This window comes from Marmota monax, unplaced genomic scaffold (assembly GCF_021218885.2).
Source record: "Marmota monax isolate L192 unplaced genomic scaffold, Marmota_monax_Labrador192_F-V1.1 WCK01_AAM20220418_F8-fsc00053, whole genome shotgun sequence".
Taxonomy (NCBI): domain Eukaryota; kingdom Metazoa; phylum Chordata; class Mammalia; order Rodentia; family Sciuridae; genus Marmota; species Marmota monax.
The window spans coordinates 8,008,374-8,026,912 of NW_026693153.1; the positions used below are offsets into that span (position 1 = coordinate 8,008,374).

General features: G+C 38.6%; 1 protein-coding gene across 2 annotated transcripts in view; it reads right to left on the minus strand.

Moving 5' to 3' along the window:
• Positions 1–15,126, minus strand: part of Col8a1 (collagen type VIII alpha 1 chain) — a 148,575-nt gene extending 133,449 nt beyond the window's left edge. For both annotated transcript variants that reach the window (XM_046455383.2, XM_046455382.2), the window contains exon 1: positions 14,970–15,126. The gene's annotated coding sequence lies outside the window, so the exon portion shown is untranslated. The remainder of the gene's footprint in view (positions 1–14,969) is intronic.
• Positions 15,127–18,539: the final 3,413 nt, after the last annotated feature.

Here is an 18,539-nt window from a genome sequence, read left to right on the forward strand (position 1 = left end):
TATGCAAATATCTCTTTGGTATGCTGCCTCCACCAAAACTACTAGAACTGATAAATGAATTTAGTAAAAGGCAGGATACAAAATGAACATACAAAAATCAGTAGCTTTTCTACACACCAATAACAAATTTGTTGATAAAGAAATCTTGAAAGCAATGCCATTTGGAATAGTCACACATAAAATAATATATAAAATTGGTCTGGGGCTGTGGCTCAGTGGTAGAGTACCCGCCTCACATGCGTGAGGCACTGGATTCGATCCTCAGCACCACATAAAAATAAATAAAGATACTGTGTCCAACTATAGCTAAATTTTTAAAAAAATATATATAAAATAACTTAGGAATAAAATTAACCAAGGAAGTAAAAGATCTCTACAACGACAATCACAAAACACTGGTGAAAGAAGTTGAAGACACTAAAAGATGGAAAGACCTCCTATGTTCATGGATTGGAAAAATTAATATGGTTAAAATGTCCATATCCAAAGTGATCTATTCTTCTTGAAAAGCACCTTCTCCATCATGGAATCTGGTTCCCTAAGTAAGGTTTTGGTTTTCTAAGTAGTTGTTTGAAGTTTCCATTTTATGCTACTGGGATGCTCTGGATCACTTCTGCATATAATACTGTTAAAGATCAGCCTGAATTTGTACAAAGAAGGGGACTTTAGGAACAGGGTAATATAGGTTCATATTCTAGCTTCAACACTCACTCTCATAATGATATTGAGAAATTTACTTAATATTTTTGAGCACTTGAAATACATATTATGGTAAGGGGGTGACTCATAGTGGGGTAGGGAGGGAGAACATGGGAGAATTGAATGAATTCTAGATAGGGAAGAGGGGTGGGAGGGAAAGGGAGGAGGAAGGGGATTAGGAAGGATGGTGGAATGTGATGGTCATCATTATACAAAGTACATATATGAAGACTTGAAAGTACATATACAGAGACATGAAAAATTATGGTATATATGTGTATTAAGAATTGTAATGCAAAAAAGTACATGTATAATGGTTAAAAAAAGAATTCATAAGTACTAAAAAATACATATTATGGGCTGGGGCTGTAGCTCAGTAGTAGAGCACTTGCCTAGCATGTGTGAAGCACTGGGTTCGATCTTTTGCACCACATAAAAATAAATAAATAAAATGAATGCATTCTGTTTATCTATAGCTACAAAATTTAAAAATAAAATAAAATACATATTGTAAACTGTAAGTTTCTCTGCAAAGGTTAATTGTTACTATCATCATCACTATTTATAAACTATCTTCAGGTTGAAAATTTCCCACATTAAGATCCTTGCTAACTCTCTTTTGCTGAAATGGTGATAGTGAATTCTATTTCATGAATACAAGATACCAAACATCTCCAGTGTACTTTTTTTTTTTTTTTTTTTGAGGAAAAAGACTCAGGGATTCTTTCTTTGGCCACTGGCTCATGTCTGTAGATGAGAATTTTATTTATATGTATTTAAATGTGATTTAAACACATGGTGATTGTTTTATAGCTAAATATAAAAATTTTACAAGTTAAATGTTATTGCTATCTTTACCATTGACTCTAAAGCTTGCTTATGCTATAATTTGTAAACACTTTACAAGGCAGGGGAAAATACACACCCATAATTATTTCTTGATGTTGTCTGGTTCATGGATAGCAGGATAAATTCTTTTATTTTATTATTTTAGAAAAAGTTTTCATTGAAGTTTTTTTTTTTTTTTTTCCAGTCATTTCAAATAAACTTAGATCTGAATGGAAAAGAGACAGCTGATTGCCTGGCTTTTCAAGTGGCTCTTTTGCCCTTATCCTGCTCTTTGCTGAGTCAGAAGGAAGGCATGTGGTGCGGTCGACCTCTGAAATCATTAAACATCACTGTAAACTGTTGCTGCTAGAGACTCACTTGGGTTTATTTTCTGAAGTCTTATTAATAAGTCAGAATCTAATCTGCAGCCAGGCTGTTTGATTACCGTGCCCTCGGCTTTGCCAGGCACAGGATTTTACTGCATGGTTGGTCTGCTGGCATGATGATTCCTGAAGGGCCATCCATAAGCCAGCAAATGCCAGGGGCACATCATTGTCAAATTCCAAAGACATGCTACCTCCCCTGACCTGTTGGTGGAGCGACAGCTTTTCATAGTGCCTCGGGTTGTCCACTATGGAATGCAGGAGGAGAGACAAAAAGTTCTGGGAAAATCTATGATAAAGAGTTACTTTCCCTCAGAAACTGGTGAGGTTTCCTGGAGAAGATGCAATAATCTGCTAATGGTACTGTTTTGGATACCCAGGGACAGCCTTCCTCTGTAGAAATGATCAAATGAAGATTAAAGCAAATGTATGGGTATTTTTTTGGGTGCGGGTACTGAGGATTGAATCTAGCAGCACTTCACCAAAGAGCTACATCCCAGACCTTTTTAATTTTTAAGACAGGGTCTCACTAAGTTGCTTAAGGGCTCACTAAGTTGCTGAAGCTGACTTAGAACTCGCAATCCTCCTACCTTAGCCTCCTGAGTTGCGGGGATGACAGCCATGCACCACTGCTCCCTGCTTCAGTGGTATTTAAATCATGCTTTTCCCTCAATGGCAAAAGAGAAGAGATGACAACGAATAATGGAACTTTCTCATTCAGGAGTTCAGCTCAAATTATTTCACACCATTTGGTTTATATAGTGATAAAGGGTCCAAGGAAAATTAGAGTACAATTCTGAGGGAGTTAGAGCCATTAAAATTAAGAAAAAAATAAGGCAAATACCATATGTACAATATTATTAAAGTTATAGGTTACGGAAGAAGACTTCTTTAAGAAAATGTAACAGGTAAGAGGCACACCCAGGAGTCAAGCAATGCACTGAACACATTTAGCAAACACTACTGTGGTCATAGCATTCACTGGGGATACAAAAAAAGCACATCTAATTTATTTTATTCAGTAATTTGTATTCTCACCCAGGAATTTAAGCTATAGCACATATAAAGCTAAACATTCTATACTGTCCAGTACAGTAGCTTCTAGCCACATGTGGTAAGTAATTTTAAATTTAAAGAAATTAAAATGTAATTTTAAAATACAACACCTCAGTTGCAGTATTCACATTGCAAGTATTTAGTAGCCATAGGTGGCTGGTGGTCACCATATTGAATTCTCTCACTACAGAGAGTTCTAAAGGAAATGACCATCGACAGGCATGTTACTGACACTTAGAGTAACTTGTAACTTGTCAGTCACAAATAAGAAAGGATCAATGCAGGCTGTAATATTTAGGAAGGGTTAGGAGAACCTAGGATTTATGGCTATTTTGAAAGGTGAAAAGGAGACTGGGGGAAAAAGGCATGTCTGGAAGAAAGATAGCCTATCTGGCTTAGATCAAATTCTTGTTATAAACTTGAGGGGGATGAAGATGGAATGATAGGGCTGGGGTTGATGCTCAGTGGTAGAGCACTTGCTTAGCATGTGTGAGGCCCTGGGTTCGATCCTCAGTACCACATATAAATAGATTAAATAAAGGTATTGTGTCCACCTACAACTGAAAAAAATATATTTTAAAAAAAGATGGAATGACAAGTTGCAATGAGATAAGTTGAGAAACTTGAGTGCCAAGCTAAGGGGTTTGTTCTATATTTCAAAATGTTATTTAATGTGTATGTGTGCATTTGTATATATGTGTATGTACATTTTTATATATGTGTGTATATATTATATAAACATGTATATACATATAAAATATGTATATATATATATATATATATATATATATATATATATATATATATATATCCTTTTTTTTTGTAGCAGTGGTAGTACTGGGGATCAAACCCAGAGCCTCGTACATGTTAGGTAAGTGCTCTAACACTAAGCTACCTCCCCAGTCCTTTTCATTTTATTTTGAGACAGGGTTTCCTTAGGTTGCTGTCTTCAAACTTTTGATCCTCCTGCCTCAGCCTCCTAAGTAGCTGAGATTATAGGTGTGTGTCACAATACCTCGCTGTCTATGAATATTTTTGACCAGGATACTGATTGTCCTGCAACAATGGCACCACCCAGAGAATAATTTTCCTTTGTACAATTTGATAAATAGGGGTCTAATATTTAATATTATTGTGCCAATAAAGAGTTCATCTTGCACTTTATGGTTAGCTTCAACATTGAATCAAAGCCTAGTAATACTGTATGTGTGTGTATCTTTGTATTATGTGCAAACACACACAGAGAGAGGGAGAATGCACGATCATGTTACAGACTGGCAAGAAGGGGAGATATGGAGGCTCAGTTCTTGGTCCTCTTAGAAAACAACAGGAAAGCCAGTGGAGCAGCTATGGTCATTTCATGAAGGCCCAGAGAATTGGAGTGTTACAAATTTTATTCAGTACTTTCATTCTTTCTAGGGTGTTCATTTTGGTTAAGGTTAAGGTTTGGCTAAGGAATTTTACAGAATGGGAAGCAACTCACTATGTCTGGAAATACTGATTATATCAAGGCTTCACAAATGGACTTAGACTAAATTGTGCCTTTTTAGAGAACACTTTATGAGGATTGAGAAGCATATTAGAGACTTCTAATTCACATCCATCTACTTGATACTCCCATCCTGCTTTTTTCCTTCTCTCCTTTTTACATGTATTAAGCTTCCATCATGTGCCAAGCATTGAGGGTACTGAGAAAAACAGCACTCTTATGCAAGAAGCTAGATATATAAATAGGAATAGAGACATAAATCAGGTCAATGCTATTACAGGATAGAGATGATCATGACAAGGCTGTGCACAGAATCCTAGGAGCATGAAGGAGGGGCACAGGGCAGCTTGGGCAGCCATATCTCCACAGAGGAGAAGATAGTTGTCCTGAATCTTGTGACAAGAGTAGAGATTACTCCAACAGATGAACTGGGGTTAATGCTACATTAGAGAAGAAGATCAAGTGCAAAAGCAAAGGAAAGCATGGAAGAATGTGACTGAAAGAGAAACAGGCAGACTTTGTTTCCATTTTTGTCTTTGGCTTATAACAAAGCTGAGGGCTTGAGGTATACCTTTCCATATATACACTAACTTCAGGCTAAGCAGCCAGTGTAGACAACAGAGTTGTCCTGACTCTCATCATCAGACTTCAGGTTATAGTAAAAATAACACCAAAGCAAATTATCTGGGGAGCTAGATTTAAGTTTTTTTAATATTTCAAAGTGTCTTTTTCTAATCAGCTTCACATATTATCCTGGGACTTTCTAATTCACTAAAAACCACATACTAGAGTGTCACTCTCCTTACCAGATTGACGCCAAGGAACTTGTAATCATTCGAGGAGTTTATGGAGAAAACTTAGCCCTTTAGAATTACCCAAGGGATAAATAATAGTTTTTTCTTTCTTTTTTAATTATAAAATTCTTACTTTTTTGGCTCCAGAATGACAAAGTACTTTTCAAAATAAAAATATGCAAAAGAAATAGAAATTAAAATAACAGTATTAAGCAAGAAACAGAGCCAGTCAGCAGTGTCTAGGAACAGAGCCACTGGAATTCTGTCACTTTATGAGTCAGAGGCATTGTCATGGGAGTCAATATTTTTTCTTCCTTTTATAATAGGACCAGACATGATGAGAGGCAGCACTGAGATGCAGGAAGACGATGGGCTTTGGACAGACTTGGATGGACATACTGGCTGTATTGCTTCCTAGTTGTGTGGCTCTGGACAAGCTGCTTGACAGAGTAGAGGCTCAGTTTCCTCATGGTTAAGTTTTTGGGTTGATATAAGGAATAGAGAAAATGGGACTAGTACGATGTCTGGTTTTGTTAGACAATGAATATTTTCTATTATTATAACTATTAATGACAAGTTTGAATTTTTCTCTCTTGGATGACTATGAGACTCTTATTTTTGTAAAGGAGAGGATATTTGACTCTTGTCACTTTTCAGATACTGGCCTCTAGGTACTAACTTTGTGAAAGGGAAAGAGAATTCCCAAAGGAAGACCTAAGAGAAATTGGGAATCTTAAGGGGTGGAAGGCCTGAGTGTCATAGATAAATCAAATAATCCCAGGTGGGGTAAATTATAATAGACTATTAGTAAGTGTTTTCCTATTATTGAGATTAGGCTCCCTAATGATAGTGAGAGGGCAAATGTTCAAAGAAGATATTTGGCTAATGATCTCAGTTAATTAATGATGGGTAAAGTCAAAACAGAATTGTCAGCTCAGAAATTGATGAGACAGTTCATAGAATTATCTAAGCTTCTTGTTTACTGAATTTATTGCTCATTGTTGGCCACTTCTCTATAACAAAATATCCAGAGAATGAGAACAAAGGGAGAAGAAAGAGACAATTTTAATCTGTCTACTGCCAGGAAGAGTTTTTTTTTTTTCTTTTTTAAAAATGGAGGTTGAAGAGGAGAGCATTTCCGCCATTGTTATTATCGTTACTATGATAAAGAACTGAGCCACAGAACAAGGCATATCCATTTGCTCTTGTTGTTCTTTTTCCACATAGGTTTAGAAATTTATCATACTGGGATTGTTTGTCATTTTATGGCTTGTCAAAGCACATATCTTATATTGATGTTCAGTATGTAGTACATAATAAATAACAACACTGAAAATACCATACCACAGGACATTTTGAAATAATGAAGTAGGAAGCGATTTCTAAGCTGTTCGCAAACTGTTCCATAAAATACCAATCCCAAGACACGCTCTTGGGTAGGGGAGATCTGCTATCAAATGTTAATATAAATACCAATTAGTATCCCAGTTAGTAGTGCTTTGAAAAACACTTTAGAAAATGTTGAAGAGGGGATAAAGAGATTTTATGCAACATAATAATTATTTTCAAAATAGCATCTTTCCCTAGTTAAAGTAGAATTTTAGATCACAAATTCTTTGTGTGTGTATGTGTGTGAGGGAGAAATTCCCCTTTGATGTCAAAATATGGATTGGTAAACATAGGCCTTTTGAGGCTTTTTAAGCCACAATTTTTGTTTCTTTCCCCTTTTCCACTTGCCCTTGATATTTTCTGGCTTTTTGAGACATGTGGGATTATCCTCTGTATTCTAAGAAGCAAGAATACTCTTGCTATATCTTGGAAGGTTATGTGCCTATTTGAAACTTTATCTCATTTTGACTGGCTCTGTATAAATACCACATGCCATTCCCAGGTGTTATGAGTATAATCCATTTCCTATACTAAATAAATAACTGTACAACCATGCTGAAGTGGCCTCATTCACCTGGCAAGAAAGACACTACAAGTGTCTAAGTGATAAAGAGAGTAGTTATTTGAGAATTGTTCTCTCTCTCTCTCTCTCTCTCTCTCTCTATATATATATATATATATATATATATATATAATATTATATTATATTATATAAAGGCACAGAGGTGATTAGTGACTTTCCCCAGGCTCCAGAGAGACAGAGAGAGTCTAGGTGTTTTTGAGATTAAAATACTGAAGATTTTTCTGGAATGGAGGATTCCTGAGCCACATGCATACCAGCTCCATAGCTTCATCTCCATTGATATCAGAAATAGAAGTAGAGAGAGGATTACTCTGTTTTGCTGCAAATGTCATAGTTTTTTTTTTTTAACAAAGAAAGCAGCCCTTCTCTGGTGTGCCAAGGATTTATTTTTATGGTTCTAATTGATCTCTATCCCCCAAAGGGTACTGAATTATGCAAGTGTCTCAAGTCTTAACAAGTCATCCCCACACAGCTGTGCAATGGAAATGTTCAACAGAAAGGTATTCACTTCAGTCTAGGCAAGGCCCTGGCTGGTCCCTGGAGACCCACATGCAGGGAAGCAGGTTCTGGGCCATATTGGTGGGAGAAGCTTGTCTGGCCCATTTCTATCTTCTCCTCTCTCCTATCTCCTTCCCCTTATCCTGCTGACAAGGGAGGGTCTAGTTATGGCAGATCTTTCGCCCTCTTTGTGCTTGTCTCTCATTGACCTCCAGCTGCCAGAGTTTGTTTATTACTGAAATGAGCATTTAGATTCAGTCTTGGCTGGTGGTAGCCTTGGAAAGAATATTTTCTAAGATTGCTTTGGTTTTCTTTCAAATAAACTTCTGCAAGCCCGGACATTTCTGGCATTGCTGAAATGCGGGTGATTTATTCTTAGAGGCTTAAATTAGGAATTTTTTGAAAATGAAAACTAACAATGTTAGGAACACTCTAGCCACCGGTTGTAATAGACACCTTACTCTGCTTTTTATCAGAAAAATTCAAATCTGAAGGTTCCCCGCTGTCAACAGGTTCCATTCTGAAACCCTCAGCCCCCTGGCTCCCTCTACTGGTGAGCAACCTCCCTTCCACTCTTGCGGGCAGCTGGAGATTGGAATAAACTGGGAGGGAGACTAGATGTGTCATTTTAAAACTAGGAATTGTGGATCCAATAGCATATTTTGCAGCAGATCCCTTTTCTTCCCTCATTCTTCCAACCTCAACAATCTTGGCTACCTAAGTCACAAATTCTTAGCTCCACCTAGTGTCTCCCTCCATGTACTTCTTGGCTTTATCTTATGTCCGCCTTTAATAAGAGGTCGCTATTTGGATGGATTGCATTGATGAATGTATGACTCCTCATGGTTCAGACTGGACAATCACTAAGTAGAGACTTTTCAATAAATATAATAATGCACAGTTATCACTTTGGATTTAAGAGTCAAGTTTAGACTTAGCTTTATCGTGTACATGGCATGACAGTTGGAAGCATATATTAAATGGGATGATTGCTGCTGGCAAAATGCATCCCAGTTTCTCCATCCACATTCTTTCAGGCACCTTTTAGATCTGAAGTCACCCTACTAAGCTGGAGGCAGCTATGATTTAACCCTTCTGCTGCCTGGTAGTGAAAGTTCTATATTCAACTGCTTTACTTGCCTTAGTATATAGAGGCCAAATTTCTAGAAAAATAGCAGTTTTATCTTGTTAACAGAAGGGACTGGAGATGCTCCCCAACAGGCTGGATACATGCTATTGCCTGGGGAAGCCAACAGCTGACACCCACACCCAGGCCTATTCAGTTAGTTGGAAAGTAGCACATGGAGTGATTAATTGCTTTAGTATCATCACATCAAATGATCCAATGCCTAGATCCATGTGATGTAAACATGTCAATGGAGAGTTCAGTAGAGGCAGCCCTCTCAAGAAAGACTTAAGAGGTCATTTTCACAATAACGCTTAAATTTAGTGATAAATTATGTACCTTTTAATATATAATAAATCAATTTCAAAATCAAATTACTCTTTCAAAGATATGCAAACAATTGTCAGACATGTTTTAGAGTAAAGTGAAGAAGCATCTGGGGTAACATCTGTCTACTCATTCAGGGTAAATTGCTTCCAGAAATGATATAAGAATATTCTTTTCTACCTTCATCACTTTCTGTAGTGGAGGAACTTTGTGTGTTACCAGTAATTGTGTAATTGTGTCGTTATCTCAGCAGAGAATATTTTGAAATCTTGACATCCATAGTTATTATCTGGGTCAGAGTCAAGTCTAAAATGTGGTCAAATGAGGCTCTTTTTCCAGTTGAAGTCCAGTCAAGGGTAAAGAAGAATTTGAATAGATACAAAGCCTATACATTTTTTTTTTTTTTTTACCAGTGTGATCCCATCTTTTAATGGTGCAGTGCTTAAAGAATACTGACCCAGATGGGCGCTCATCTCTCACATAGAGGGTCTGGGTTCACACCATCATAAAAACCCTTTCTCCAGCACCTGGAATTTCTCAGGAATCTCTCCTCTGTTTCAGAGTTGTGGACTCTCATGGCTGCACCTTCCTGTCTTTGTACTGGTGGCTCCTGATCACCCCTCCTTGCCCCCATTACACCTCAAGTCTACAGCCTCCAATCAGCATGCTCCTCATATTTTGTCTGATGGGCTATCATGTGTATTTTGCTCTTTCTCTCTTTAAAGACTCAGGAAGGTACGAGGTGGTTAGATTGGCAACACATTGTCTGTTGGGTGGAAGAGGAGGAAGATTATACTGTAAATCATCATACATTAATATATTAACATTTATGTTCTGTCACATAAATATTAGAATGAGACCTTAGTCCTCATCATATTTCAGAAAATAATATAACTTCTAGAACTCAGGTCAAGGTGGGAAGGAATAGGCAGAATACTGCAGCCACTGATGAAGTTTGATGAACTCTTCTATGTTTCCTAAAGCATGAGGAAATCTTTTAAACATTTGAGATTTGAGTCCTTATCTGTCCCTACAGACTTCTTATAGGGATTATTATGGAAGGAGATAAGAAAGATTGATATTTTATACTCAGCCATTTTCTTAAATTTGAAAAAAAAATTCATAATTTCTCACACTGAATACAGATTTACCCAGCAGTTATTGGGTACCCGTTTCTGGAACAGGGAAATGCATATAATGATGGTGTTGATCAATGACTCTACTCTCACGTGTTTGCATCAATGTTTCCTAGACATTCTGTGGCAGAGGATTAGCTGTAGTCTAAACCTCTACAGCTGTGGTTTCTGAGAACCCTACGTGTTGAATTCTTACGGGATGCTCAGCATCCTCACAGACACCTTAGCTTCATGTTGTGTGGGGAGACACATCATAGTTTCTCAAGACAGAGCACTGACTACAGAGTTTGGCTACTTGATCTTGGTTCTGCTACACCCATCTAAGTGATCTTGGGAAAGACATCAATCTTTCTGACTTTTCCCATCTGTAAAATGAACTTTTAGTTAAGATTAGCTCCAAAGTTTCTTCTAGCATTTATATTTTGGATACTCTAAGTTCTTGTAATTATCAAGAAGTTAGAAACTGGATTTATTTTAAAAAGGTGCTTCTATAGAAATCTCAGAGAATTTATTGGAGGCAAGGAAAAATTCGAAATGATCTTTTTTTCTAGGAATAAAGGTTTAGAAAAAAAATGTGACATTTTTTATTTGATGGAGTGAAAATTTATATCCTATTTAAGAGAAGTCTGCGGAGACTTTGGGTAATGAGAAAAGCCACAAGTATGAGTGGTACTCCAAAAACTTGATCTATAAGAATTGAAGAGATTTCTTCCACTGAAAAAACAAAGGCTGTGGTGTAGAGGCACTGTGACTACATCTGCAAACGCTGAGAAGGTTTTGCTGAAGGACAGAAGGGCCACTTTTTGTTTTCCAGGAAGGGAGCTCCAAATAAAGGACACAGAGGGTGAATCATCAGGCATCTTTTAATACATCATGTAATCAGCTTCAGTTGTCACTTTAGCTCCTACTGGATGTTGAGAAATCAGAATTCATTATTTTAGATGATTATGATTAGTTCTGGAGAACTTTTTGTTTTATTTACTTTAGTTTCCTCCAATGCAATATCACCACCTTGATGGATCTGTGTACGCAGGGCTTCCAGGTTGTGGATATTGTCACCTTGTGTGACTCCCTTTAACTTCATTCCTGTAAATCTATTTGCGTGGGGAAAGATGGCAAAGAACCTCCTTCCTCAAACAGCAAATAGTTACTGATGTGATAGTGGAATTTCTGACTAGCCTGTTGGTGCTGAAATGTGGTTAACTCTGTCTCACTCTTTATGCTTCTTGGGCTCTCTAGAAAAGGGGAGTTAGCAAAGCTATAATTTAGTACTGTGGGGTGTGAACAGCTGTTAATGACTGACAGGCCATTGGGAGATCTTTCTTATTATATCCTTAGCATTTGGTAACAAGTTGTAAACTTGTTCCTTTCTCTCCACTGTCCCCCCCTTTCCTAGACACATTAGGTAGTGAAAGATCTTTTTCACAAGATGCTAAAGAGAAAGATTCTCTAGATTCCACAGGCATCCTTTGTCCCCTTAACTTCTTCATCTCTTCTGCTTTTTTTTTCTTAGCAGTTAGAACAGTGTACCTCTCTCTCACAAGACTCCTCACCCAAGTCTCAAGATCAGTTGCCCTCTTTACATTATGCACATACATGTTTATGGGGAGCAAGTGAAGAAAAGGAAGTTTACACATGCAGAAAGACCTGTTTCTCAGTGGTTTCTTGGAGGAGCAGGGATTGGGAATGTGTTTATGTCTTAATCACTCTGTAGTTACCCATACCACGGTGGGTGACACTGGAGAAGAAGAAGTAAATAGCTGTTTCTAACCTGCAAATAAATAATCACCAACACTGTACCCTCCAGGAGAGTTAGATTAATGACCTACTCATTATTTAAAATATGTTTGGAGGCTTTATGCCCATAATTGAGCTTTTAAAATTATAACTGGCAGATTCCTGTGGGTTTTAATATAGGGCTGAACTGAAATCATTTTTGTCTCTAGGACTCAGCTATTCTTTTTGGTCAGAGAAGGAGAACTAAGGAGAAGAACAAGTTAAGAGATGGATCTTAACTTCATCAGTGGCAATACTCTCCTTGGTGGAAAACAAAAATCAAAGAAACAAACAATTAAGAGCAGACATGGATTTTGCTCTTCTTCATCCCCCTCAGACTGCAAGAGTTATATTTTTATCAGAGATCCTGATCATTTTTCTGTGATTTCTCCAACTTCACTCTTAATTCCTTTTTCATTCCCATCCTCCTGTCTTTGATTTTTTCCTTTCAAATGTAAATATAGGAGCATATGCTTTTTGAGCATGGAGAAGACATATTTTGCGATTTTAACAATAGTAGAATATTTAAAATGTTTTGTTTCCATAAGTATGGCAGGCCCTGGAAGTCAGCAAAGCACCCTTCTGTGTCTCTCCTGAAAGGGGCACTTATCTTCTCTTTTTTTGAGAAATGTTAAGAAGTCAATTAAAGCCTGCTGCACTGGTGTTGGGTAAGTATAGCCAAGAATCTGACTCAGGGGCAGTTTAGAAAGGCAAAAAACAGGAGACTCATATTACTACATCCTAGGCAGTAGGGGCAATACTGGGGTTTTCTGTGTAAAACCTCACCACTGAGTTTTCTAAAAACTTAAGAAGGGAAGTGCCAACTTGCTTGATATGTGCCCTATGGAAGGAATCATTTTGGTAAAGCCCCCTTGGGAGGGTTAGATCACCAACAATCTAAGATGATCTCACCCAGTTAGTTATTTAGGGGGTTGAACCTGATGGCACATAGGGAAGGCAGTTACTGTTAAATGGTTCATAGCTGATCCAGTGGACTAACTGCCAGGAAAAGCAGAAGCAAAACCCCAGAGAATGCTTTTCATCCCCAAATTTAGGAATAACAGGGAGCTCTTTGACACTGGGAACATTTCCCCCTATCACGGGAAAGACAACTTCACATAAGGAATCTAGTGAATGTTCATCCTTGGGATGATGGGCAGGAGTCAGACACTACCATAAAGGAAGAAAGAACTTGGACATATCAGGCACTTGGTTTGGCCTTGTTTCATACCTGTGCTCAGTCATGGTTGATTAGCCAGTTACATCAGATATAAAGCAAGCCATCTGCACTGTGGCTTGAGATAAAAGGTATTTTAATATGTTCAGGTCACATATAATCTTGGTCAATAGCAATCTTTTATCATTTTCTTAAAGGAAACCACACTCCTTTGCAATAATTTTTTTTCCAATGGAAAAAAAATTGAACATGACAGAAAGCTTTACATATAACTCTTTCATTGAGTAATAGCAGTGAATCCCTTCATTTTATCTCAAACAGAATTTTAAAATATCTTTTGCATTAGAAAGACCTTCAGTGGGATGTCTAACAATGATTTCTAGTTTCTTTAAAAGAGGAAAATTTTGTACAGCTTTGGTGAGTTTTTCCTTCTCCTGTGAAACAATATAAACCAACAACCAAACAAGAAAAGGGAATGGGTTTCTCTTACTTTAAGAACCTTAAGGGCCAAAATAGTGGTTTGGTTTTCTGACTGGCAGCTTCAATTTGCCTTCTCTAAGCGGTCTTGTGCAATTCCCCAGAGGAAACATTTGAAGAAGTTTTTTTTTTTTTCTCCCACATGAGAGAGAGTTTCATCCCACACAACCCACAGACTTTGATGGCAAACTGAATGGACCAAGAGTCTTGCTTTTACTGAAGTAGCAGTGGACGGTGGTTTGCTCTCACAGGTGCACACACTCTTTCCACCTTGGGGAGAACAGATTCGTTTTTTTCCCAGAGGGTAGCTTAAACACCTATTAGTTGTGTGAGAATCGGCTGCCAATCAGGTAGGTTTTGTTAGATGAAGGAAGAAGGGGTGGTGAGGAGGATTAAAACTTTCAAATCCACTCTAGCTGATTTTTCTTTATAGCAGTCTGGTGTACACAGAAGTATTGTATAATCTGGCCTGTATTTTTCTCTTACTGTGAAACATATTGAATCGCTTTATGTTTAGGTGTGTGTATAGAAATTCATGAAGTTCTTTTATATACTTTCCTCGTCCCAACACAATTCTCATTTTAAAACCTGGTGAAAAGATAGCTCTGTAAGAACTCTTCCTGCCCCAGCTTGTAAATTTGGATTTGTTCTTTCCTATCTACCAGCCACCTGATTACTGTCCCTGTGCAAAGGGCACCCGTTCACATCATTTTTTCCAAGCACTTAAACCTGGAAAGATATTTTTTTTTTTTTTAAGAACTCACAGAAGCTGTCTTGGGGGGTTTGGAAAACATGGCAAAATTGTTAGCAGACCTTTTGACTGTGCTATTTTTAGGAAGCTAATTGTGTTCTTTTAAAGTACATTTTTGACAATGGGACAATGTTTTCCTTGCCCCTGCGGATATATGAAATATTTACAATGAAAAACGTCAGTATTAACACCCAAAACAGATACAGTTTAACCTCAGCAACAGTTAGCAAGAGGGGAAAAGGGATTTAAAAAGGGAAAAGGGTTTTGTAATATTTATGCTGCTGTTTCTACCGAAAAGGAGTTTTATTTCACTGTTCAAACAGAAGTTTGTTTTCAAACCAGTTGCTGTAACTAGCAACTAGCAGCTGATCAGGCATCCATACAAATTAACTCTAACCAAACAGTGAGCGCATTGCCCAGACCTGACTAATTCCCCAGCAGGAACCCCTAGTAGGTCCACTGCCTGCAGAAGTGTCTTACCTTGTACACGTATGATCAGGGAGACAGGCTCGCGGGCTCCCACGGAGAGGACCAGGGAAGTGCTCTGATCCGCTGCTGGTGACATGCACTTGGCTTTTATGGGCAGGTGGGAGGAGCTGCTCCTCATAGTAGGTGGGCAGGGAAGGAGCGGCGGGCGGGCAGCCCCAGGAGGAGCTGGACACTTCTCTGGGGAGGGGCCCAGAGGGCGGAGAGGGCAGAGCCGATTGCCTGCGAGAGGGAGGAGAGACAGGGATGGGTGGGGGGAGGAAGAAGGAGTGGAGAAGGGCATGAGAGAGAGGGAGAAAACAGAGAAGGAGATCTAGACCACAGATGGGGGAAAATTGGGGAGGAAATGAATGGGGGGCAGGTGGAGGGGGAGAGCGGGGAGGGAGAAAGGGAGCGAGACACTGAGAGACCGAGAGGCAAGATTTGGAAGAAAATGGGAATTGGATTATTTTCCGGTTTTGATTGACATTTGGTGAGGGAAGTTGTGTGTGACAGTTAATACTAAAGGTGTATTCTGTGAATTTGAAAGGCTAAATAACTGTTGGGGCACACGGAAGTGTTCTTAAGCTGGGCAAAGGAGTAGGGAGCTAGTCGTCCGCGCCGCACAAAGTGCTGGGTGGACCTGGACAGGGACCTGGAGCGCAAGGGGACCCACTCCGCCTAGAGCCTGCAGAGCCCCTGCAGCCTCCGCAGCCGCGGTGCTACCGGCCCCAGCAATACCCAGCCCCATCCCTCATCAATCCAGCCAACGCTGATTTGACAGGGAAGTGCTCTTTACTCCTGTGGTGTTCAGCACCCAGGGCTCCTATTGAGACTTGTACCGCATTAAGGTGTATCAATGGAGACCGGTTTGTGGAGAGGAACCAGCCGGTTCCTCCAATCCTCCAACGTCTGCTTATGTAACCTAGGATTTCAGGGCTTGCTGCCCTCTGGTTATTTTCGGTATTTTAAAAACTCTCCTTCCCGATGATCGGAAAACATCTTGGTGTCACAGTCCTTTCTCCGTGTCTTAAACATTCAGGGAGGATTCAACCAACAAGCGCTGAAGGATCAGGCTGAAATTATTAAGAAATGCGCTCAGAGAAAGAAAAACAAGCTCCTTTCGCTGCTGAGCGGTGACTCACTTCCTAGCCCAAACCTGATTTTTGCCACCGAAGGAATCAAAGCATTTTAAGGGAAAAAAACTTGAGACTAGGGGAAAGGGGGTGGGGGTACTGAGAGGCTGAAGGGAGAAACAGAGGGAAGAATGGGCAAGCCAAAAAGAATAAGGGATAAGTTTTAAATGAATATTTATGTATGCACATATACTCAATCAGTACTCACTACAACCGAGTTAGTTATGGTCCATATTATGCAAAATTTTTTTAAATGAAAGGGATCTCAAAGAGGTTAAGCAATTAGCTCAAGCTAACAATAGGTAGAAAGCCACACAGCTAGTGAGCTTGAAGACCTTCTGCACTCTTCAGTGCACAAGAGTTGCTATACAGAACACCTAATTTGATCTCCAGTTAGGCTTGGATGTCTTTGGGTGGTACCAGGTGCCAGGCAAAGGAAAACTGATGGTTAAAGGGCAGGGCTTTTCAAACTCTGTAATACTTGCATTTTGGGCCAAACAGTTCTTTGTTGTGTGAACCTCTCCTGTGAATTCTAAAATGTTGAGCAGCATCCCTGGCCTCTACCCATCAGATGCCCCTACCACTACTCACTCTGTGGCCTCCCACTAGAAATGAAAATAAAAAAAATCTCTTGACTTAGCTAAATGACTCAGAAGGGCAATTTCCTTTCCTCTCCTTAAGAACATTGGTCTAGAAAATATCCACAATTATAAAAAAGTTTTTTTTAAAGAATCTATTAAGAAAATACTCAGTAGTGCCATTCAAATAATAATCATACTTGCCACCATGTGTGCTAAGTTTACCTGGACTTAGTTTTTTATAGACATATTCTCAACTGTATGCCTCTCCAGCCTCAAACCAATTGATTCATTTGTAACAAAGCTCATTCTCAATTGAATATACCTGGAAGTCAACAAAGTAAAATCCTATGTGCTGAGGATATAGAGAAAGATTTAATGATTCATATAATAAAAACTTTGAGATTTTTATCATAAACAGAAATTTGACATTAAGGCAGTTATTCAGATTTGCTCATGATGTTTTTTGACATTCTTATTTGGCTTAATAATGATAACTTTTTGTTTTTGTGTTTTTTATTCAACTTACATTCAGTAAAATTTTTGGCTATAACAAGTTCTAACTAGAGGTTTACTAGCTAGCAGTATATAAGTTCTCAATAAATATGTGTAGTCTGACTAACTGAATAAATGAATAAGTGACATCTGTGAGTTTTGACACAAAGACTAGACAGTAGTTGTTCACTTAATGAATGAATAAAAAAATTAATGAGTACTGAGCTAAAACTTTAACCTTAGCTTTTCTGCCCAATTGCTATTTGATTTGATGCTTTCTATATTTGGTTTTCCTCTTTTCAAATAGTATGCCTTTTGAGGATGTATTCAAGTCTATTAAGTGAAGTCTATGACATGAAGAACACATGTTACTGGACCTGGAAACAGGGCCAGTCTATTCCTGAACTGAACTCTGAAACCAAACATGACTTTACAGGTAGGATTCCAATTCTGGCACTTTACAATTTAGCAAAGAAATGTGTTCTGGGCAACAAAAGAAGACCTAGGTAGAGGAGGGTCTGGGTGATAAAGTATGTTAGTGAACACCTCCATTAGGTAAGAGCAAATTTTCTTTTCAATCCTGATTTAATTTAATGTCTCCCAAACATTCCAGTTCCATCACATAGTTGTGAAAAGTAGGAAAAAAGGAGGGGGGCAGGTAACAAGAAAGTACACTGAAAGAGAAGGCAATTGACAGCTGTAGGCTGTTTTTCTTCTCCCTTTTCCTCCTTCACTCCCTTATTTCAAACCTGAATATGCAGCCAACATAACAAAAGCCCTCCTTTCATTTTGTTTGGAAGGAGCTAATGATTAGTTCATTTCTCCAGTTCACACTTGCCTGAATCTGATTCAGTAGCAGATCTGGACTATGAGTTGGGAATCCAGGAATGTGATCTCTGAGCTGACTCTAGTGTGCCCTTCCTAGGGTCTCTCCAAAGGTGACTAAGAGTTGAAAGTCCTAGATTGGTGAAAAGAAATGAATCCAATGACAGCATACTAGATACTCTGAAGTTTCCATTGTGTGGATGTACTGCCAGCTATAGATGAACACCTTACTTTCAAGCCCTTTGCAAAAGTAAAATTTTTTTGGAGGGCTAGGGGTTATTCAGAATCAATCAATTAACAAATATTTATTAAGAATGGATACCAATCTGTGTGGAAGTATTTAACAGAAAAAAATGTGGCTTTGTTCTTGTGGAGGTGGAAAAAAAGCATGAAATTCTGCTAATTAGGTAGTTAAGAGACTTCAGGTAGGAAGGGGCATTTGAGCTGGGTCATGGAAGGTAGCATCTGGATGCAGGGTGATGAACTCCAGGGCATGGCAGGCTAGGGAGGAAATGTGTGCACCTGGGGAAAGTACAGGAATGTTCAGAAGC